Source organism: Cyanistes caeruleus, chromosome Z (genome assembly GCF_971803275.1).
Source record: "Cyanistes caeruleus chromosome Z, bCyaCae1.hap1.1, whole genome shotgun sequence".
Lineage (NCBI taxonomy): Eukaryota > Metazoa > Chordata > Aves > Passeriformes > Paridae > Cyanistes > Cyanistes caeruleus.
The window spans coordinates 24,574,120-24,593,247 of record NC_141732.1 but is presented as its reverse complement, the minus strand read 5'-3'; the positions used below and the strand labels follow the sequence as shown (position 1 = coordinate 24,593,247).

The following is a 19,128-nucleotide window of genomic DNA, read 5'->3' as shown; positions in this document are numbered from 1 at the left end:
GAATTTTCAAGTTCTTCTTGTCCCAAGCATTGTCCCTTTCAATTCCATAGTGTCTTCTCTTTGAAGAATAATTATCTACCATACAAAAACAGTATCTTCTCTCATGCATATCAGATATGACAAATTCAAAAGCTACAAGTATTAATAAATAACCATGTTTAATTTTATTGCCAGAGCTATGTAAAAGAATACCCCAGGAACAGCAGTTCTGATATTAATTACTGTGTAATGACCAGGAAAGAGATTTTGGAAAAAATGCCACTAGCTTTTGGATACAGGCATCTTATTTTTCTTGTTGCCTTTGTGGCAAGTATTGGGAATACTGAAACTAAAAAATTAAATATGTTTTATATGACTCAAGCAGACCTGCGTTTGTTTTGTGAAAAGACGGGTGTTTCATCCCAGAGCCTAATTCTGTAGATTTATCTGCTACAATTACAGTGCTTTGATCACTCCAGAATAGGTGGTGTAGTGTGGGGTGTAGCTGTCCTTTTCCAATTCACTCTCCTTATCAGGATACATGTCTGTTGATTTGTGGGAAGCTGGCTGTTTTTCGTTCCTGACAAACTCCAGTGATTAAAATGTAGTGGCTTGCTCTTGTTCCCCTGATAAAGGTGACAGCTGCAGAGTTTCCAGTGTTAGTGGATATGGTCCATGCAGATTGCTTTTTAATGAAAGCAATATATTATCTTACCTAGAGGCCCTGCAGCCTTACCTTGTTAATGTATTCTGGCTTGGCACCACATTCATCTATAAATTAGTTGTATTAAACATGCTTCTTACTATTTATCCAGTCTCTAAAGAGTTGTGGTTCTTTTGGTTGGGGTTTTTGGTTGTTTGGGTTGTTTGTTTTTTTTTTTTTTCAGTTTATTTTGTTCATAACTGTGCTTCACACCTCCTCCACCAACACCATCATACACACAATGAACAGGGTTGTAGAGTTTTCAGAAAAATGTCTAGGATTAAATAATACAGTGACAGACACTGTGGCTCTGTACTTGATGACTTGATAATCCTTTACATTATCCATTAAAATATGCACTAGAGGATGTGGAATCAACATTTGATTATAAATGTCATATCTGGAAAGGTTTTCCTCTTCAATTTTAAAATCAAGATGATTGGAGTAATTTACAAAACAAAACACAAGGTTAAGCTAAACAAAGTTGTGCTTCAATTCTGTAGTCATATCTCTTTTGAACTGTCTGAAACACAGCAGATTGAAAATTCCAGTTGCATTGTGTTCTTTAAGAAAATACTACAGGTCTCTGGAACACTCACATGTCAAATTCATTATCACCAAGAATAGTCTGTTCTTCAGATATAAGAAGTGTCACTGCCAATAATTTATATTATTTTCAACAACATTCATCTTGAACTAAGTTTCAAAAAAGCACTGAAATATTACTTAGGGACCAACTTCTGTTCTTCTATTAGAAGTATTTTTCTAGCAAAAGATAAATATATTAGCTGAATTCCTCTCATAAAATACACATAAAAATAAAGCATTTGAATTACATTTCTGTTATTTATTCCTAAATTATAATGAGAATCTAGTACATTGGTATAATCCAAAGGTGATCATCACATTATTTTTTTATAAATCTTTTATATTTATCATAATTAAAAGAAGAAGACGTGACTCAATAATTCCTAAATACATGAGCTGCTAACTACTGTGAGACTGTTTTATTAATCTTAAAATTAACTATGTCTGGGCCCATTCAAAGGCTTTTTCAGTGGTGGGCATTCTGCCTTTTGTATTTGAAATACTGGAATTTAACTCCCTTAGCATGTCTGTGTGTCTTTGCTCTGTTTCTATCTTTTTTAACAATGCATGTACAGTAGGCAAGATAAGTAAGGGATTAGTAAAGGATTAAAGGAAAGCCTTTGATTTATATACACTCTGAACACTGCCTCCACAGTTAATTTTTTGAATTTTTGCATTTTGTTGGAAAGATAACGAAACAGAGTAAATGTTTATTTCCTCCATCTAAATTAGCACCTCTTATCTTCTGATTTCCCTAAAAAATGCCCTTTCTAAATATTTTATAAAAATAAGGATACTCTCAGCAGCAGCTTTGATGTGAACTATTTATTTATTTTCTGTCTTGCTCTTGTTTATGTTGTAAATTTTAAAGTCATCTGGATCTGTCAAGTTTTCTTGTTTCAAGTGAATAAATTGTCATCTTTTTGTTAAATACCTAGCATCCACTGAGCCTGTGAATGCAGAGATAAAGACAGAGAAAGAAAGCATGTAAACCTGTAATTCTGAGAAGGGCCATAAAGCCTTCTGGTCACTTAACCCGGAAATACCAATTCGCAGCTGGGGTGGGAACTGCACTTTCTCATGCTCCCTTTTTTTTTTTTTTTTTTTCTCCTGGCAAGGTTTCTTTCTAAAAACAGATCCTCTTTTTCCCCATGACAAATATGTGAGAGCTATTAAAGATGGTATAAGTACACTTCATGCAACCTTGCACTCACTTGTATTCCCTTTGAAATCAACAAAAAGGCTCCACCTTCCTAAGCTCCTTCAGGCATGTTTGCTCCCTCACATGAAACAAAATTTATTTCTGTTTTCTTTGTAACCATCTGAAGCCCTGATTATGCCATGCTGACGTCTAAATCATATGTAAATAACTGAGGTCATAGTCAAAGATCTATTTAAGCTGGTAAATTAACATCATGGGTGAATTTGAGTCTTCAGAAGCCAATTTTTTTTTTTTTTGCTTTTGCTGGGAACAGTGTCATGAATTCATACAGGTACAAACCTGAGCACAGCACAGTTTAACACTTTATGCCCTCTGCAGCTAAGAAGGCTGCTTGCATGTACTATGCATCATCATTCAACTGCTTAGTACTCAAGTCTGAATGCCTGTCTTAGTAGAATTGGTTCTAATAAAATGGAAAACACTATAATTGAAAATTTCTTTTAAGCATTATCTTACAGATGGCTCTTTCTGTTTTGTATGATAGTACTGCTGTCACTCCACTGCCATATTTTGTGGAGACTTCATAGTAAGCCATGTGTTTCACAAGTCTAAAGTACATTTCATTTCACTTCAGTAAATTCTTGCATTTCTTTGAACACAGTAAGTGATCAGTAAAGAGCTTGTAAAATTACGTATGATGAACTTCAAGGTTTGATAATTGTGTAGAAAGCAATCAAGTGGACCACTGGCATTCTCATCCCACTAGGATATTAAAGGCCTTAGTTAATGTATTCTACATCTTGCCTTTGGCTTGCTCACATAGGCCCTTGAGCACACAGCCTCGAACCTTTAGTAAACATTTCATCCTCTTTTTGCTCATCTTCTGTGCCTTAGAGACACTCAGCCAGCAAACCAGACAAAACCCTCTGCACCTCTCCAGCCTCCAGCAGGGAAAGGCAATGGCCAGGCCCTGAATGTGCTCCTTCTGTCCCAGAGAAGGCTAGAAAGATGAGGAGATGTAATGCAGCAAAGACAGAGGATATGACTCCACCATCTGGGAAAAGAAGGGAAAAGTACAAAGGCTCAAAAGGAAAAAAAAGAGTTTTCATTTTGCGCCCATTAATCATTTAGACAACTGTACAGGTCCACAAAACATACACGAGCAAACCCATAGAGTGCTGATTGCAGCATTTGTTCTTTACATATAACCAACCATTGCTTTGCAAATTGGTTCCTCTGATATATTTTGCCATAAATAATCTGTTTAAAGTAAACATTAGATACACTATATGGGCTGTTCTCCACTATCTTTTTTGTATATTGCTGTTGCACAAAGAGATTTTGATTGACAAAATAACACACTGGTATAAAACAAGCAGAAATGCCATGTCATAAATCACAACAGAAAGAAAAGAGATTATCAAACAACTAAATAATGCAACCCACAGCAAAACATACCAGTAAATCATACAAAGCAGGGTAAATTAGATAACACTGTCCATATACAATTACACCAGTTGGCTCCCACAACAGCCTTTAAATGTGACATGTTATTTGACATGTATGCAATTAGGGCTTAAAATCAATTTTTTTCTATTCCATTTAAAATAAAAAATGTACTATTTCCAAATCAAATGCTACCTTTTTAGTCAAGATGGACAAGAAATAGTATCAGGTTAGCAGCAGCATCTCAGAAGCATAATGCAAGCCAGAAAAGGATGGCTTCCCTGAATGCTGTGAAAGACCAGATCTCGGGTCATTATTCAAGCACCCTATTCATGCTTATTTATTATTCTAACCTTTTCCCTCCCCACACAGGGCTTATTGCAAAACCAGGACCAACTGAAAAGTAAAAACTCTGAAGTATGATTATATGGATGACACATAAAATACCAAAGAAGGTTCAGCTTTAGCAGGTAGCTATGCACATTTAGAGAGACATAGCATCTAGCATTCAGCCCGTGGGAAGTGGTCACAGAAGTGACACCCTGGTACAGCACTGAGTACAGACCTGGGAGGAGGAACATTGCTGATGTGATGTTTCAGGGCTGTCATATTCATGTAGCTTCTCTGCCGCTGTACTTTTATCAGAAAACTCAGAGCAGCAGAGCTTTGCTTCTTTACCCAGTTTAGAGAGTATTAGGAACACTGACTGATTTCAGTGAGACCAGTTTCATGGTTCAGTTTGAGCATGAAGGTCACTAGAAACTTGTTCAGTGTTCAGCATCACTGGGTGATAATTGCCAGCTTAGTTGCAGCCTCCTTGTGCTTTTTGCCTATCCACTCACATGTGGGCACATCAAATGGCTTCATGGCTCCAGGCTGACAGATGGGTGACATGATGTCACCCAAAGACTGCAGCCCTAGGTTTCTGGCTTTTCCTTACTTACACCTGCTGTCTTTCTAGCCAGAGAGAGAGATTTCCATGTTCAGAGTCTGCTTCTATATGGCTTTTCCAAAAGTAGTCCATTCCCACCTCCCTGGCTGATCTGTCTCCTCCCAACTCCACGACTGCTCAGACACTCTCTGCCTAAGGAGAGGAAGGTGGACAAACATGCTTACAGAAGGGGTTGAGAGTAGGTAGGGGACCATGCAAAAACAAGGGGCTTGCAGAGGCTCCTGTGCTGCAAAGAGCCACAAACCCAGTTTTAGATCCCAGCCTCTGTGGAGTTTAAGTTGTAGGGGCACATTGGTATATCCATGCTGTGCTGTGGCATGCAGCAGACTGATGTTCCAGCTGGTCGTAAGCAAGTTCAACTTGGTGATACCTTCTCATGTTTTCCCAGAGATGGATTTGCTTCACAGCTTTGGAGAAGATAGGTAACTTTGATCTCAAATTCCTGAGTTGTATTTTTCCTCCTTTTTACCCCCCTTGAAGTCATCTTCTGGCTGTCCAAAGCAGGTTGTGCTGACAAAACAACAATTCTGACAGTTTGAGGACTCCATTTGAATCATTAGCAGAAAGCATCATTCTCTGTGTTCTCCCTGTGTCTGGCAAAGAAACCGAACTTTTATAACCCACAAAACAGAAAGATGACAAAATTATTCACACACACAAAAAAGTATTTTAGAAATATACAGATATTTCCCTTATACTTAAAAAGTCGTACTCCATAAAGATCAGCTGTGCACTAATGTTGACATTTCTTGTACATTTTCCTATAGAGAAAAAATTCTCCAGAAAGGTACACTATACATAGCTTTTAAATAATACAATGACTACTTCAAGACTCTCAAAACCAATATTAGCTCCTTTGTGCATAAAAGTTATTATTATTGGAATAGGATTATATATATAATATATATATATTATATATATAATATACCATATTATATATGGTACTTTTATCTCTTTTTTTTTCTTGCAGTCTATTTATTGCTCTATTTATTATTTTAAAAAAACTTAAAAAGGAAGCAGTTTACAATTTCCACACAAATTCTTTTCCAGGTCATCATGAAACTTTTGAGGAATCAAATATAATACATTGCACCTGAAGAGAGCCCCCAAAAGCGAGGTGGTTGCACAAGGTAGAAAGCCAGGGAAATGTTAAACACCACAAGTAATTAAAATTAGGGGGGCTGGCCATTCATTCTTCCTTCCCTTTCTGTGTCTGTCTTGTCTCTGAATAGTGGGGCTGTTGCATCATTAATCGGTTTTATTTTATCATCAGCTACATAGTACTTGCTTATTAAATACAAATGGAACAAGTTTGAACTATACATAACAACTCTTCACTCTATTCCTGTAGAGAACATGTAATCTCCAGAAATTATAATTAGTAAAATGAACAGTCCTGCAGTGATGGCTGTAATCATGATCTTACTTTAAGATGAGGTATCACAGTGGTTTCCTCTCGAATGCTTTTGTGCACTATCCTGTTGGCATTAATGCTGTGCTGCGGAATCAGACTCGGAGATAAAATGAATTCTAGTGATGAGTGATAAATCAATTCTTCACTGCCCTTTCTTTGATTCTATGTATGATTAAAAACATGCTGCCTTGTTAGAGAAAGCTCTTTCTGTATCTTTTTTACCATTTTCATTCAATACACTTGATAAACAAAGGGCAAATATTCTGGAGAGTCCTCATTTCAAACTCTCCATGTATGATGGCTGCAAACAAATTAATTTCCTGGAAAATCAGAGGAGGCTGAGAAAACGACACCCTTTGAGGACGGTGTTCCTGGATACACTGGAAGCAATTAAATCTCAATTAAATTAAATTAAATTTCTCTTATTTTCTCTTTGAGGCCTGCCCATTCCAAAATCACGCAGGACCCATGTGTGGCGTGGTGAACGTGGTGGAAGCACCAGACCTGTTCGCACAAGTGGGCACATTTCCTCAGATTTCCTGCTGCACGGAGCGGAGAACCAGGGAGACCCGGAAAAACACAGCTGCTCACAGCAACGCGTCTCCCGGCCTGCTAAGCTTGATTTTGTTTCTGCAGAGGGCAAGCACGCTATCTCCGGCGGCAGAAGCGCTCCAGCACGCCCTTTAACTCGGGGACGGCGCTTGGAAATGCCATTTCCCCGCTCCGCTCCGCTCGCTGCCCGGGGCAGGCGGCCAGAGAAGCGGGAAGGGCTGGCCTCAGCCTCAGCCTGCCGGAGCTGCCGGCCCCTCCCGGGACCGGGACACCCCCGGCGCCGCCGCCTGGCCTCTCGGCGGGGCGAGGGCCCCCTCTGCTGCTTTCCTTGAGGAAACCAGCTGGCTTCCCGGGAATTCCCGTGCTGCTGAGCACGGCCGGCGGCCGTGTGGGGACTGCGGCCTCGCGCCTCACCCGCTGGGCCAGGCCCGAAGGAAGCCTTGGCGTCTCTTCCTTCCAGCGCGGAAATTAATGGGAAGAAAGAGGGGGTGAGACGGCCTCACAGGGTGTTCTCACCTCCTGTGCCCGCAGCTACCTGCCTGGCCGTGCCTCAGTCTGATGCTCTGCCCTGTGAGATGGCTGGGCATTTTTGATCCACCTTCGTAATTGCTGCTACAAAAGCCTGGGTGTGAGAACGATAGGGCACCCTTCGCGTGTAGGCGGCCCCTCATCGTAGCTATGAAAAAGTAGGCAGCTTTACAGTCCTTATTTATGATGTTAGCAGTAAGTCAATATACCATACAATCAATACGCAATCAATTTTCATAACTGGAGGCAGACAGAAGGGCAGAACTCAGCAGTCATCTTCCCAGTCCTGCAGTGACAAATGACAATATGGCAGTTCTGCTTATAAAACACTCCTGGTGGATCGTATAAAAGATCAGGTCACCTACTTAATGTATGAGTAGGGACACTGATCTCATACACCAAACCAATTCCGGGCCAGTCTGCCTCCAGTGTAGTGACGGCAGCTGTATTTTCTCGAGGAGTAACATAGCTTCTTAGTGAACCTCCTTGTTTTCTTATTGTCCTTTGATAAGTTTTTCTGCTTCTCTGCATGGGCATCTCATTGCTCATGGCTACAAGTCAGGAAACCCACAGAAAGGGTTCAGATAAGGCCCTGCCAAATAATGGAAATGCACCCACTCAGCAGCTGCAGAGTCAGTGCTGTAGGAAGCTCAGAGACGACAGGAATTCAAAGCTCATCATACCATATTACAAAAGAGCAGAAGCAGAGAAAATCCAAACTCAGATAAAGAAAAACCATCACATTTCAGAATACCCTCACCTCTCTATCTCCTACTCAAGATACTCTCTGGGTTTTACCAACTGTGCTATTTAAGCCTGATGCATTCATAAAAGTACAGCAAGTGTAAATGGAGAGACAGCTCCAGCACGACAAACAAGCTCGTGAAGGCTTATGACCACTGCATAAGCAGAAACAGAGCTGAGAAGCTGTTGTGAGAGAAGTTGTTACTATTCTTGTGTCTATTTTTAAGTAGCAATGAAAGAGGAAATATGTTTTAGATTGGGTCAGGTCTAATAAATACCTGAGTTGTGAGGGACTGATGTAAAAACAACCTTAAGAAAATTGTGGTCATCCAAGCTGGTTCCTCTATAACTTAGTGGATGTGCACCAGTTCTTCTGGCTAGCAGAAGAAGTCAAACCAGCACACTACCTTTTCCTCCGTGGCTTAAAAGGCTGTCCTGCTGCCTGAGCAAGAAGAGGGTTTTTTTCTAAAACTTATTTCCTTTTCTGTCATAGACAATAAAAGCATTCTGCTTCTACTGAGATCCTTGTTGGTTTTCATATTGTAATGTGTTTGGTTCCATGCTTTGAAACACTGTGATAAAGGTGACAAATTTGGGTGTCATTTGTCTCTGAACCAGACTGAAAGCAGAAAAGCAAGTTCATCTCCAGCAGAGGCCAGTACACATTTCAAAATAAAACATCTTGCCAAAGGGTGTTTCAGAGACCCGTATAGGCGTGTTTCTATAAGTGCTCTCAGCACTCACTTGCACCAGGCATAGTACGAACATGTGGCACCACCCCTCGGTGCCTTGTTCATAATTTCATAGTCCTCTCTGCCAATTCCTTTCTTTTTCTGCAGTTCTGCTTCACAGTTTCTTTTCTGACATGAAGTTTTGTATTTGTCAGTGCATAAATAGAACCAGGATTGTAAAAATATTCTGCTTGGCAGCCAGGCTTGGCAGTTCCAATCAATTAGGGCTGGAAGTCATGATGGGATGGAGAAGGCAGCCCAGGCCCAGCATGTATAAATGCTCTCATGGCCCAAAAATTCTCTTGGCAACCCCAGCCCCAAGCAATTCAGTCTGCTTAAATTACTGTGTTTTCCACAGTGCCTGTGCTGGTCTACTTTGCTTGCCTCATGCTTCTTAGGTTAGTGGTGCCTCCAGGATTGTTTCTGTGGTGCTGACAAAGCATGTACCTACCTTGGGGCCTGAGGGTGAGCAACAGGGATAAGAAAGGTGGTTGACAGACCTCTGGTGAACATTCCCTGTGGAACTGTATGGGCATCCTCAGGATAAGATGGGAAAGGAGCTGCAGGAGTGCACGGCTTTCTGGACAGCTTTCTGTGGTTATGGTCAATCTTCACAAAATGGAGAAGGTGGCACTTCTAGTTCGGCTCCACTTGCAATCTGTTCAGCTTCTACAGCGGAGCATGGTGCAGCCCAGACAAGCCATGGAGAAAAGCCCCATAGGATTTACATTAAAACAAAAAAACCAGTGGTGGTGGTCCAGACAACAATTCACTCTTTCCCTCTGACTACTCACTGAACACTGATCTTAATGGCGTGTAGCGCAACATATGGTAAACTAATGTTAGCCATTCCTCAGAACTGTGCTGGCATCTACTACACCAGTGACTTACAATCAAGCTAATTTAAAGACATATTTACTAACATGCCTTCTACAAATGCAGCCACAGGGATAAATCATGTTTCCGACAGCTACCTGTCTGTCCACAGCTGGATGCGTGCATTGCAACACAGTGTTCAGTTAATTCATCTCAGCTGTAGGGCAGAGCAACAGGGAGAAGTCAGGACCAAAACCAACTACCTTACCATTGCAGCTATGGATTCCTTTATTTCACTTGGCAGCTGATGCACCTTGCCAAATACAGGTTCAGTTTCTCCCATGAGGGCTGCTTTGCCTGATATCATCTCTTGCTGGGTAAAGCAAGTGTAGTAGTGATAAAGTCAAGAACAGAAGAACTCAAATTCATCAGCTGGCTCAACAAAGAGTTTAGTTTTGAATTTAACATGATCTATGGCCAGTAAGAGAAAGAAAGCATTCATGGTCAAAGCTCTGTGTGTACTGCAGCCAGTGGGTACCTATGTACAGCACTGACCATACGCTCTACACACTGAGCTGGGTGTGTTACATACTCGTGGTAACAGCTGCTTCTTTCTATCAGATCCTAAAATAGTTTTGGAAAACCATTCTGCTGGAAAAGATGGTTTGGTTTCAGCTGCAGTCTTACTTTGCTGAATTGGTGGTTCAGACACTGTTCTTGTGGGCAGATTAGTATCAAGTTATGGGAATGGCCAGTTATCACTGCATCCTCATCTTCAGCTCCCTTTCTCAATCTGGCAGTTTCAAGCAGGCCTTCTCAGTTCTCAGTACAGCTCCTAGAATTTTCACCTCCAAACAAGCCCAAAACCAAATGATAATCACAGGATCCAGGCAACAGATTCAGATAATCCCTCAGATTAACTGCAATGGGAGTTCATCCTCTTGGTTACTGGTTGCTAAATGCAGGCTAGTATGTGGCAATCTCCTGTTAAAATTCATAACAGACTTGTCCAGTAAAATGAAATATTTTCCTAGTTTAGCTTCTTTCACTCAGAAAACATGCTTGAGACTATCTTTTTCTTCTTTTTCTTTTTTTTTTTTTTTTTTTATTTTAAATTCTGTCACTGTTTCACTGTTTGTGTTAAACACAGTGTGTTTTAACATTGGCCTTTTTGGCCTATTCTTAAATTCTTTTTTCCTGTAAAGGAAGTCTACTTTGTGTCCTTGCACTATGAGTATTTAAGTCCTTTCTTAGGCCTCTCTTAAGCTTTGTTAAACCCTGTATTGCTTACTTGCCCAGCAAATACACAGGCCTCATTTACCTTTTGCAGTAACCAAAACTGAAATTATTGATTACCTGTTTCCTTCAGGACACAGTGTTAAACTGCTTCACTTCCAAACCAGAGAAACTGCACACAGCAGAAAATCCCCCAGAAAATGTAAAAAGGTCAGTGGTGCATTTGATGACATGAGTGCTTATGAAGCCACATAATTCATCATTTGTTACTACAGAACTTGTTCCTAGGGGGATTAACATTTGCCAATAAATATACCATATGCTGGATTCTGTATGGAGATTTTTTTAAGCTACTTTACTAAGTCATTAAGGATCTCCCATGACAACTATGACTAAAATGGGCCAAACCCACCAGGGTTCCCTAGACCAGTGAAGCATGTAGGTTAAAGGATGAAGTCATGTCTCATTCGTGTACCAATTCTTCAGTGAGACGTTTACAATTAAATAGTTTGGTTGTGACTTGTCTTTTGGGCAGAACTATTACTCCTCTGTGAGGATGTGGACTTAACCCTTCCTTCTCTCCAGAAGAAGAATGAAGAAAGAACACAGATGAAAGGGAAGTACAATCTCACCAGCTATTAGTGTCTGGTGAGGTTTAGATTCCAACAAGAATCATGGATATTGAAGAAAGTTTATTAGTAGTTTCCTATTACAATTGAATTGCAACTTATTTCCTAAGTCAAAGGACCAAATAAAAGGAGTAAAACCAGTTCTTGGAAGTTGGTCTCTCACAGGAAGCTCTTATATATTTCACTTTCACAGTGTCATGGTCCTTCCTTAGCAAAGTTGCCTGAAACTGCAGAGGGAGAAAATGGGCTTTCCAGCAACTGCAGCAGGAAGCTCTGTGAGACAGACACAGGCATGAGCTCACTCACGGTCTGTAGCTGCCTGTACCAACCAGCTGAGAAAAATCCTTCTGCAGATGGTGAAAAAGCATCAAATTGCTTCTTTGGATCTCAGCTATCTCCTGACTCTGGTGCCAAAATAGTTAATATTTCCGTTGCCTCCCATCAGCCTCTCCTGTGTTATGCTCTGCCAGTAAATGAAACAATGGCTCTTTAAAACACACAACCTGCCTTTGTGAGTGTACAGGCTCAAGCACTCACACAAAACATGTTTGTTTTTTGATATAAAAACGCTATATATACACACCCAACACTGCATGTGCTGAACTAAAACCTAAATCACATCACTGGAGCCAAATGCTTTGAAGAATTAAGTATGAATAGGGGCAGGTCCATAGCATGTGAGAAACTCTGAAGACCTCTGGAGATGAAAGACATTACTTAATTTTAAACACTGGGAAAAATTCCCAGTATAGCTGGAAGTTAATGACAATATTCCCAAGGAACTTCATTAGAAGGAATATTTGGCTCATGTGACATGGTACAGATGGTTAAATTTTATCATGATGGATACTGTGTAGATGGCTAAATAAAGGAGGAAAAGACATGATGAAATAAAAACAATAGTAGTATATATTTTCTAAAGTGATCTTAAAATGGGTGCTCAAAATAGATGTAATCCTAGGCTTTTGCTTTCTTGAAATCTTTTTCCTGTTCTGAGTTTCTGTTTGCACTAACACAGAGATTTCCAAAAGCAAACCATGCTCTAGCAGAGTTAATCTCTACTCATGTTAGTGCATGTTCTATTTGTAGAAATATATATGGCTTCTTTTCTCTAGCCACTATATAGAATTTATTCTGCCAGTGAGAACCAGCACAAACTTGACATATCTGAGCGGAAATAGAACAAGAGAACAGTATGTGTCTGCTTATCTATTTCAGGTTATTTTTAAATGTGAAAAACTTTCTGTAAAGCCAAACCTAAACAATTAACAACCAGGTAATCCTGTTGGCCTGACTGATCAAGAAATGGCATTATTTCAGCGCAACGAAAGAAATGGTTCATAGAATTGGCATGTGGGACACTTTTTCCACACTAAATTTAAAATAGCAAGAGCCAAAATGAGCCAAGGCCACAGCCATAGATGAAGGTGCTATTTTGAACAGAAAAAAACGAGTTATCTGATTTAAAAAAAAAATTATTTGCCTTGCTGTACTTTTATTTTTTGCCTTGAAGTTTCAGTGCCTTTCCTTCTTCTACCCTATACTTTAAGTAACTTTTCATACCACTGTGTTTGAACAGATAAAAGCTGTTTGTACCTGGCAACTTAAAATGAATGCTGTGTAAGGCGTCCATTCCTCCTGTAATCATGGGTTGTACACAGAAGAAATGACAGATTTTCTGTGTGTGTTTTGAAATACAGAATACATGAGAGTCCATATTATCCTGACCATTACAGAATGGTTTTGCTCCAACACATGTCAGGGAAATGACACTGAATGGGCTTTCAGGGAAAAACTGTCTGACAGCCCAACTACTTGCAAATCATTAAGTTGCCAGTTTTTCCTTTCCTATCAATAAAGTAAGATAGAAAGCAGAATGAAGTAATTTAGCCACATAGGCAGTTAGCAAATGCAAGTTCTTGAGAGCAGAGGATGTTGATTAGCTATGGGACCTGTGAGAAGCCATCTCATCCAGGTAATTATGAGGCCTCTGAGACCTGCTGGTCTATTGCCTGGAGCAGTACCATGATTTTTGGCTGCTAAATTTTTTTCCAACAGTCATTGCTACAGCCACTGTAGACTTCTAAATCATTATTTTGGCTGATGAAACAGTAAAGGCTCGAGTTCATCATCCACAGGATGATCTCACTGCTCTGTAGGTGTCAGGCAGAGATTATCTCTGCTGTCTTTTCAGCCTTGTTGTAATACAGGTTAATTTCAAGAACTGTGGCTATAAAAGAGAAAGTACTTCTCAGTATTCTCACCATCAAAATTTACATCATATTAAGAAGTTTTGAAACAATGAAATATCATTGTAGATGTGTCCTTTTTAACAACAAGAGGTTCTCTCTAGTGCACAGATGGGGCCTCAAACACCCCTTTCATTCTCTCTCAACAAGGAAGCACCCCAAAAAGCACATATGCACATGTTTCTGTGCTGATTTCGTCAAACCATTTGTGTTTACATATGTATTTCATTAACTTAGAATAAAACAAAATTATTACTAGTAAGTCTGCCTGTATTCAGAAATATTTTGTCCTGTGCTGGTAGAATGTTACTCATCTGCCTCCTGTCAAATGCATGTCCACCCAAAAGAAAACAGAGCACAGAGCAGTGAAATCTCATTATTATTCATAATAACATATCGGTCACTGTTTTGGAAACTTGCATAATCTCATGCTACCTTTACCTTGAGCACTGCTTGCCACTTTCAGCACTATCCTAAAATGTTACACGCTCTGTCTCCCTCTGGTGATCAGGGAGGCCACAGGGCAGCCAGCATCCCCAGTATGTGTTTCTGTCAATTGTGGTCTACACACAGGACACTGTTCATTGCCACTCAAAATCCAAACGATTGCATGCAAACAATATCTGCATTCTTACCCACACACCGTGTATTTTAACAGCTTAGTCCCTGCGTTTTCTCAACAGTCTGCTGAAAAATGTTCCTTGTAATACTTTAGTGCCTGAAGCTAGACAAAATGTTAGACGCTTATACTTTAAAACCTGGAGCATGCTGCACTCAGTGTTGCATAAAAAAAGCATCTGGAATACAGAAAATAATACTCTGAGGATAGTTACTAATTGGATAATCATACTACTGGCATATGATTTTACAGTTACTGAGTTTCAAATAGAATTCCAAGACAAATGGTTTGAACTCGTCTTCTAAAAAGTTTATATGTAAAATCTTTCCAAGCCATGTTGAAGCAAGTTCTAAATACATCATTAGGAGAATTGTGCCTCCTAAAGAGACTTTCATGTGAAATATTTCTTGAATAGCTCCCTATTGCGCACAACATACTTTCAGTGCTTTGAAGTTACTCTTATTCTGAGTAGGCGGTGTTTGACTGACATATGTTCTGCTCCATAAATCTAGATGAAGGACGTAAAATGCCAGAGAAAACCTGAATAGTTTTACAGTAGCTGCCAAGTTACATTTTGAGTAAAATAAGATGAGTGACATCTTAAAATCTTCTGATGTGTATCAATACATTTACATGTAAATATACATATAAAATGGTATATATCTATCCACATCCACCCACAGAGGACAAGGGTAGAAATGAAAAATCAATCTCTGTAGAAATGGATTTCTCCTGTTTTTGGAATTCTGTACTCTGTTTACTTTCAGAACAAATTCATTCTCTTCCCCTACCTTACTTAATAGTCCTAAAGATGGTGGCTTCCAAGTGCTTCAAAAGGTGCAGTTTCTGGAGAAGCATGAGGGAGCTCTTGACTGCCAAGGACTTATCTAAGAGACAGCAATGGAAGTTTCCACATGGCTTAGCTGCTTTGGTTTTAATCAACCCTAAACTCTCTTTTCCTTAGCCTTTGCTGGTTATGGTCCAGTCTTTGTTTTAAAGGCTGTTCAGAACAGATAACAGACATGTTAAACACACAGACTCTGGTCTAAAAATTTCATGTGGAAGTGCAAGTCTCTCCTGTCTTTCAGGAGGAAGTCTAAAATAGGCACTGAAACAGCTCCCTATAGATGCCCACTATGTGTGGCAAATTTCCTTACCCAAAACCCCCAGAAATTCTGAAAGAGCAAGTTCACTATTTTTCCAGTAGAGGACTTTCACAAACACTACCTCAAATGAAATTAAAACATATATGTGATTTTGATGTCCAGATGAATATTTTCATCTATTTAACACTGCCTAATGAAATATGTACCCTTTTAATGTTTGTTTTTTTTTAAAGTATAATAAAAAGCAAACTAGGAGAATGCTTGGGGTTTTTAATTGCTAGAGCATAAAAAGGATTTCCTCCCTGTTTCTTTTCTGTGGTCTGTTTCAGCATATGCTAAGCCTGTTCCTACGAGGACAGCAAAGGCTTTCAATGTGAATATCTGCAATAGGATCTCTTTGTAGTAATCTTTGTTTTTAATTTCTTTGAATGCTTTGAAGTACACTTTAAAGCACGCTTTAAAGCAGTTACCTTTAGTGCCATAAGGTTTGTGAAGACGTATTGCTATTCTACTAAAAACTGGCAAAAACTATCCTCAGTGCTGACACTGGATGTCACTGGATGGCAATTTTCTACCACAGAATTAGAGTTGCTCATGAATACATTTGACTGTTTTCTACTCCATACTGTAGAGGGAAAACAGCTTCAGAAAAGCCACTTAGGAGAGTGTGCCCAGGAACATATCAGGCAAACACATTCAAGACACTGAGACATCCAAGTGACTTTTAGGTGAGACCAGTCCACACTTTGCCCACAGTGCTCCTTGTGCTATCTTAAAAGCAATGTAAAATTATTTCTTGCAAATGCATTCACAGTGGATCCAGAAATTATAGGCTATAGATTTTGAGGACATTTCTTTCTTCTGTTAAGATTTTAGGAAATCCAAACACAATTGTGATCTGCAACATCATCTGTAAGGGGTACACAAAGGATTTTCTCATTATCAAGTGTCTCAGAAAGTAGTTCACACAAATGCAGCTGCCTCAGACATGTTTTTTGGATTTAAATCTTCATGGTAAGAGGAAGTTTATTGTCTCCTCTAGGTGAACTGTCAGATGTCATGCTCCAGGAAATAAAAGAATTGGCTGATTTATTTACTTTTTTACTTGGTAAATAAAGGACCTAGAGCAACACAGATCTAATCAGCATCCTATTGTGTAAGTGAGTTCTTCTTGAGCAACATCAGTGAATCATCCCTTGACACCAGCAGGAAACAGTGAGCCCTGCAGCATGTGAGCGCACAGAATGAGGTACCCAAGAAAGTCAGTAGTACCTGTAGCAATTTCACCCAGTGGCATATTACAATTACCTCTGAAAACCAAGAAAAAACTGCCTGTTTTACACATGTGCTTTTACAGTGCAGCTCTTTTCTACACAGTCCTTGCCCCCATTGCTAGTAAAGCAGACAGTTTGTAGGGCACCAGCACTCCTGCCACTTTGCAGATGTTAGGGGAGTGCAAATCAGTGAATTTGCTCAGTGAGAGGCCTGAGTACCTTATGAAGCACCTAATGCTGATGATGCAACTCTTCCATCCTCTTTTCCTCCCAGAACATGCCATTATCAGCAAGAACTCTGGCTTTAAAGAGCCCTTCACCAATGCGTCCTTTTAATGTCCAAGAACTGACTCAATCACTGGAATGGCAAAATGTTTTCCTGTGCTGATAGAAGGGCACTTCTATGATAGAATTCGTGTTCAAACAAAACAGGTGTCTATTACAGGTCAGGGTCAGTCCCAGGATCTCCATTCTTTCATTCCACACTTGCTCTGCTAACTCACTTAGGCAGTGGGAACTTCCCTTCACCAAACTGTATACTTTCAGTTGCTGCTCAAGATTCTTCTCTTTAAGTAAAACTGGACTGTTCAATTAGCCTCTGTAAGCAATCAGAGAATCAGAGAATGTTTAGATCTGGAAGGCATCACTAAAGGTCAGCTAGTCCAAGCTCCCTGCTCAAGCAGGGGTCCCTAGAGCACATTACTCAGACATGTTCTGTTCAGACATGTTTTGAACCTCTTTGAGCAGACTGTTCAGTCATCTTCAGAGTAAAGCTTTCCACATTGTTCAGGTGGGACTTCCTGTGCTCCCATTCCTGCCCAGTGTCCCTTGTCTTATTGCTTGGCACCACTGAGAAGAGCCTGGTCTATCCTCTAGACATCCTCCCTTCAGATACTCACAGACACTGATAAGAACCCCTCTCAGTGGTGTCTTCTCCTGGCTAAACAACTTCCTCAGCCTTTCCTCATATGAGAGGGGCTTCCCTTCTGCAGCCCTCTGCTGGACTCACTCCAGAAGCTCCATGTCTCTCTTGTGCTGGTCCCAGAACTTGACACAGTTCCCACTAGGTGAGGGAGGCCTCACCAGGGCCAAGTAGAGGGGTGGGATTGCCTCCCTTGACCTACTGGCAATGCTCTTCTGAATGCAGGATTCCTTTTGCCTTCTTGGACACATTGGCTCTATTTTCTCCTGTGCCACTACTGCATATAGAGTGAAACCTGAGAATCCTGTAAACAAACTTTCACTTTTAGCTCCTGGTGCCCAGTGAAAACTGGGCATTGCACTGGACAAAAGGATATTATCTTAAAAGACCAGAAGAATATTTTAGAAGCTGTTGCATTTGGGCAGACATTTTCAGGAAAGCCTAAAGTTGTCACTTACTTGATTCCTTAGCAAAGCTGTAGATGAATCTCATCTGACCACTGCTCTCAGAAAATAAATGCCGCATCATGGACCACTGGCAGAATTGTTGGTTGTCTTGACAGTGCTATGAAAGTCACAAGGTATGAAAAACCTCAGTTTTCCCTTTTGACTCTGTTACAGAATCACAGACCCATTAAAGGAGAACTGCCTGAAAGGGATATCAGGAGGTCATCCAAATCCAGCTGCCTGCCCCATGGCATTTCTGATGGTTGTTTCTCCCATCTGTACTTAAAATCCTCTAGTTACCACTCTCTCCCATCTTCCTCCTGGGTATTGTTTCCAGTGCTATCATTACTTGTGGGAAGTTTTGCTAACACATGACCTTCATATCCTTTGCTCCAGTTCTATATTTACTGTTTCTAGTTCTGCCCCTAGCAGACTGTGCAGACCAACAGGGGCATTATTTCTACCCTCCTTTCTAGCTGTGTACTGGAAAACTGTTATCTTAATATCTGCATGCATATACAAACACACAGATATATGGCCAGGCCACAGCTTTTTGAACTCCAAAGCCCCTGAATTTGTCCCTAAGCTGGAGTTTTTCCATACCCTATCTAAACGTAAGGCCATGTTGATGTCTGAACAGGAAAGAGGGCAAAACTCTTCTGGGGCCTTTTCCCTTCACTTCCAGACCCATGATTTTCTTTTCTTGGAGAAGTATTGCCTTCTTAAAACAAACATAAAAGCTAGCTCTGTGTTCTAACAGCATCAGGATTTCTTATCAGTTTCCCAAATATACCCTGAATAATTATTTTCCTTCTTCCTGTCCACTGCTTGCCAGTAAGCACACTGGCAAAACACCTAACTGTTAGAGTGGGAAAGGAAGTGACTCTGCAGCTGTCAAAGAAATGTTCTCCAGGAAACAGATGGCTAGAGCTATTATTTACAGCTGACCACATATGTTAGACTAAAGTTGTCCGCACGACAAAACCTGGAGTATCTGGAAAAGTGGTGATGCATTACCAAATGTGTGCTAAG

The 19,128-nt window shown here is 40.2% G+C and overlaps 1 long non-coding RNA gene across 1 annotated transcript; it reads right to left on the bottom strand.

The window, feature by feature from the left end:
- Positions 1-3,517: 3,517 nt before the first annotated feature.
- On the bottom strand, positions 3,518-7,220 carry LOC147648230 (uncharacterized). Its single transcript, XR_015280608.1, has 2 exons — positions 6,257-7,220; positions 3,518-5,423 (listed from the first exon to the last, which is right to left on the bottom strand). It is a non-coding gene; the product is annotated as an uncharacterized LOC147648230 (long non-coding RNA).
- Between the last annotated feature and the right edge of the window lie 11,908 nt (positions 7,221-19,128).